Source organism: Miniopterus natalensis, chromosome X, assembly GCF_054644295.1.
Source record: "Miniopterus natalensis isolate mMinNat1 chromosome X, mMinNat1.hap1, whole genome shotgun sequence".
Taxonomy (NCBI): domain Eukaryota; kingdom Metazoa; phylum Chordata; class Mammalia; order Chiroptera; family Miniopteridae; genus Miniopterus; species Miniopterus natalensis.
The window spans coordinates 19,647,755-19,653,609 of record NC_142103.1 but is presented as its reverse complement, the minus strand read 5'-3'; positions in this window follow the sequence as shown (position 1 = coordinate 19,653,609).

Sequence of the window (5,855 nt, the reverse complement as noted above, 5' to 3'; positions counted from 1 at the left end):
TTTGATTCCCAGTCAGGGCACATGCCCGGGTTGCGGCTGGATCCCCAGCAGGGGGCATGCAGGAGGCAGCCGATCAATGACTCTCTCATCATCGATGTTTCTCTCTCTCTCTCTCTCTCCCTTCCTCTCTCTGAAATCAATAAAGATATATTTTTTTAAAAGAAACTGAAGCGCAAATAGAATAATTCCATAGTAGACAGATTCAGTTGATTTTGAATATCTATTAAATCTTTACAGTAGAATTTACCTTCCCTCCCATAGAATATATCTCTCTCCATAGATTAAATATATTGGGAAAATGAAGTTCACATGGTATGGTAGACAAGAGCATGAATTCTGGAACCAGACTGCTTGGGTTCATATTTACATCATAGCATGTGACTGAGCAAATGAATCTCTGTGTGCCTCAGGTTTCTCATTTGTAAACTGGAAATAATAATTCCCTGTCTCATAGGGTAGTTATGAGGTTTAAATGAGGTAATACAAGTAATGCTCTTAAAATAATCCCTAGCAAGCTGTAAGCACTGTATGTGAAATTTATTATTACCAACTCACTTTATGCTCTTAACGTCCATGCCCTTTTCATTTTGACTTGGGAAGAAAGCCTATGGACTTACAATGAGAGCGAAGAAGTTCGTAACAAGTACCATGAAGTTGCCATATAAAAATGGAGTCCATTAAGTCTGTTAGTGAGAAAAGTCTAACATTTGCTTTAGTGGTGCCTTCATGAAATTTTACATTCTAATATTAGATTAACTTCATGTCTTTTCATTCTACTTCCATCCAGTCCAAATTTGTATGATCCTGAATGTTTGCCTATGTCATTTACAAACTATCACCTAGAAAAGATTTTTTTAATTAAAGAGAATTAAACTATATGACATATTATTTCTACTTATTTTATGACTTCCAGTTTTCAAAATCAAATTGTTCATGATGTGGATAAATATAAACAACATACACAAATATATGGCATATTATCTGCATATTCCAAACTCCATGTAGCTTCCAATATCAAGAAAGAGTGTTGGCATGAGGTAATTATTGCTCAGTAGTGCTGCAGAGTGGGATTTTCAATGTGAGGAGCAGTGAGGAACAACTCTTGCTTACAGGTAGAATATACATTTGAATTCCTTTCTTTAAGGTTTTCTCTCTAAAGAGTTTCTCTTGAAACCCTATGAAACTAATGCAATAAGAGGGGCCTGCTCTTGAGAAATCTAAGAGGATCAGGGAGAGATCCAAGGAAAGGAATTTAGAATGGATAGTTCAAACAAACTCTGTTTTCTACTTAAGGGAAGCTCTGATGTTTAATAGAAACACATTTCCTTTTGATGCCTTTACAGATCAAGACTTCAGAGTCTAAAATGAAACTCTACTACTTATTAAGTCATGTGACTATAGGCAGGTCATTTAAACTATCCAAGATTTAAGCTTCTTATATTTAAAATATTAAAGATAGCCCTAGCTGGTTTGGCTCAGTGATTAGAGCGTTGGTCTGCAGACTGAAGGGCTCCAAGTTCGATTCCGGCCAAGGGCACGTACCTTGGTTGCAGGCTCGGTCCATGGTCCCAGTTGGGGTACATGCAGGAGGCAACCGATCGATGTGTCTCTTTCACATCCATGTTTCTCTCCCCCTCCCCCCTTCACTCTCTCTGAAAAGCAATGGAAAAAAATATCCTCGGATGAAGATTAAAAAATAATAATCATGAAATGTTAAAGATAAAAGTACCTATGTCCCAGGGGTGCTGTGAACATGAAATGATAAAATGATAAAATGACATGTTTAGTACATGTCAGGCACATATTAAGTGCTCAATATGTGATGGTAATAATCACTCTTATGAGAGTGGTAAGATCCTCAGGGCCAAAATTTGAGTGTGGTACTAGAGTAAAGAGTAATCTGTTTTCAGAAAACGTAGGTGAGAGAGACCAAGTTCAACAAAACCAAGATAGGTTTGGAATGAAAGGAGAGCCATTTTTCAAAGTAGACACCTTAGGGGTATATACCCTAATTTTACACTGACCATTTTGTTGACTAGAATTATTTTTTGAGAATTTTCTTTAGAGCCTGTACTAAAGATACAAAGAAAAGAAACTTTTCCTGGGAACCACAGTTTAGTTTGGCTGTTAACCAGCCTGAGTACTCACTTGCAATTCAGCCTTGGCAACAAGTTATTTTTGGAAGTTTTCCCAGTTCTGAGGACAAAGTTTTCTTACTTCGAGATTATAAAAAATTTGTATGACTCTAAGCATAACTGCCCCTCTTCTTTATTATATTCCTCTGCCAAATTTCAAGTAATTATCAGGTGGTTCCTTTTTCAAAGGAATACCTTTATTTATTTTTACATGATTTTAAAGATAAACAATTCGGTGAAAGTCAGAGTACATGATGTGATCTGCTGTAATGCAAGAATATCTTGCATGTCCCTAAGGACAATTGTTACTTTACAAATGAAGAACAGGGAATTCACCGTCATATGCTTTTGTGACTAAAGGTAAAAAAAAAAAAAAAAAAAAAAAAGACATTCAGGACAGAATGTGTGGAACATTTATAGAGAATGACAATTAGTCCAATTAGTTTAATTTGACTGAAGCAAAATGCCTCTGTTGAAGCATGATGGGGTAAATGTGAAGAATGGGTTGGGATATTATTGTGAAGACCTTTAAATACTATACTGAGAAGTTGTTTTGAATGTTCTGAATAGGCAAATATCATTATGAGTCTTTAGGAAACTTAATCTGGAAACTATCTATTAGGTATAGAGAGTGCAAAGAAACTGAATACAGAGAGATCACCTAAAATAGTCCAGTAGGTGGGAGCTGATATTGGGCCTTGATACTAGGAAGACAGAGAAGGATGGGGGAGTTAATGTGGATAAAAATGCTAGAGATCTTGGAACTTATGGAACGTTGGACTCATAAGAGGAAGGAGTTGAAGGTGAGAGACGCGAGCCTGAGTGGCTGGATGTATAATCAGACCACTAACAGAAACTGGAACGTAAAGGATAGAACTACAGTGTGACAGAAAAGAACTGTTTCTAAAGCCCCTGGCTTGAGGCGTGGGTAGACTTCAAAACAAAGGCCATAACGAGAGACAATGAAGGTCACTACATAATACTTAACGGATCGATCCAACAAGAGGACATATCCCTGGGACAGCATGGAGGGAACTGGAGAGTATTATGCTGAGTGAAATAAGCCAGTCAGAGAAAGACAAGTACCACATGATCTCACTTGTATGTGGAATGTAATAAACAAAATAAACTGATGAACAAAATGGATCCAGAGACACAGAAGCATGGAACAGACTGAGGGATCTCAGAGGGAAGGTGGGGATGGGGGAGTGGGTGGGGAGAGATTAATCGAAGAACTTATATGCTTATATACATAACCTATGGACAAAGGCATTGGTATGGAGAAGGCTTGGAGGTGGGGTGGATGTGGGGTGGAGGGGATCAATGGGGATAAAAAGGGGACATCTATAATATTTTCAACAATAAAGATAAGGAAACTTAAAAAAAAAAAAAAACAAGAAGATATATCCCTTGTAAACATATATGCACCCAATATAAGAGCACCTAAATATATAAAAAAGTTCTTGGAGATCGACAACAATACAGTCACAGTGGGGGACTTTAACAGCCCTCTAACATCACTGGATAGATCTTTGAGACAGAAAATCAGCAAGGAAAGAGAGACCTTAAACAGCATGCTAGATCAGATGGATTTAATTGACATTTACAGAACATTTTATCTCAAAAATGTAGAATACACATTCTTCTCAAGTGCACATGGAACACTCAAAGATAGGTCACATGCTGGGACACAAAGTAAGTCCTACCAAATTCAAGAAGACTGAAATCATACCAAGCATCTTCTTGGAGCACCATAGCATGAAATTACAATTCAAAAATAGTCCTAGCCAGTTTGTCTCAGTAGTTAGAGCATCGGCCCGTGGACTGAAGGGTCCCAGGTTCGATTCTGGCCAAGGGCACACATACCTCGGTCGCAGGTTCGATCCCCAGCCCCGTGCAGGAGGCAACCAATTCATGTGTTTCTCTCACATTAATGTTTCTCTCCCCCTTCCACTCTCTCTGAAAAGCAATGGAAAAAATATCCTCGGGTGAGGATTGAAAAAAAATATTCAAAAATATTCAAACACATGGAGGCTAAATAGCATGTTATTAAACAATGAATGGGTTAAAATGAGATCAAGGAAGAAATCAAACACTCTCTGGAAACAAAGGGCCAAGAATAGCTAAGATACTACTAAAGAGGAACAAAGAAGAAGCAATGGAAGAGGGGTGAGGAGGAGAAGGGAAATACGGAGGAGGAGGGTGGGTTATATGGTATGAAAATTTGCCCTACCAGGTCTCGAGACTGATTACAAAGCTAGAGAAGTGCAAACAGTGTGGTTTTCCCACAGAAATAGACAAATGAATCAACGGAGCAGAAAAGGGAGAACAGAAATACTCATTCACTTAGAGAAACAATATATGTGTGTCCGAGCTCATCGTAAATCAGTGGGGAAAGAGATAGTTCAATAAGATGTACGGGATAAATTGGTTACCTGCTTTGAGAAAAGGAAGTTGAAGCCTATACCACATGCAACATTTAATTCAAGATGGATTAAGGACTTAAATGTGAATAAGAAAACTTTAAAACTTCTAGAAGGAAATATTAAATGAATATGCATGGTGACTGCCCACTCTTGATCATCTACCTCATCTGTAAGTTTTAAGTCCAATATTTTATTTCTTTATGGCCTGAATTTCTGGACTTTCAAAGGGACAAATTAAGTGAAGAATAAAGCTCTAGTAATATACATATTTTTTAAATCCATGGGAGACATTTCCCAGGTATTTGTTTATTTCTAAATTGGATCTCTGGAGGCTAACTTGCAGCAAGGGATTCTAAAAGTACAATTACAATTCAGAAGGAGAGGGTGACATCACTGCAGATCAGTCTTAGATCTGAAAGATCCCTTCCCAAGGTAATCTGGTCTAATTCCCCTTCCAATGTGAGAATTTCTTCTTTCACATTTCTGACATTTCATGAATTTGTGCAGCTGTAATCCATCAAACAGAACACTTCTGGTGACTGTTTCAGAGAAAAGTCTGTTCTATTTCCTTTTGTCCTAGCCAATCATTATAAATGTGAAAAAGGGAACACACAGCTCCCAGGCAATAGGAGCTCAAGTGCATTGTCACAATTTCCATATTTCAATAGGTGGTTTCCCAAGACATTTTCTCCAGAATGTTTTTCAACATGACCCCTTAGATTGCATAACTAATAAAAAGCACAGAATGCCTCAAAGCCTCTTGTATATAGAAAAGCAACTAGTTGCAGCTAGTCACCATCATCTAAATTCTGCATTCCAGAAATGTCAAGTCATTTGAAAAGGCATAAGACTTTGAATTATGAATATCATACACCAGCAGCTCCATAGGGTGTGACAATAATCAGATTATCAATGAATCAGAGATGAATGTTTAAAGCTGTTTTGGAAAAGAGTCTAAACAAAACATAGAGGCCAAGTATCTAACAATTTCATTTTAAAAAATCAAAATACGCCAGGTAAGAAAGGCCCTAAGAGATCATTTAGTCCAGTTGCATTACATAGAATACAAGTTTTACAAGAGATTCTGAATTGGAAGGATTTCATGGTTAACATATGCGGGGGGGGGGGGGAAGCACTTCATACTAACATTCTAGACTAGCATGTTACAAGATATTGATGATTGAAAGAATCATATTTAACTTTGCTTTACTTAGCATACCTCAAATATACCTAGCTATAACCAATTTTTTTTTTTTTTTTTACTAACACCTAGCAAAATACTAGTGTACCTCAA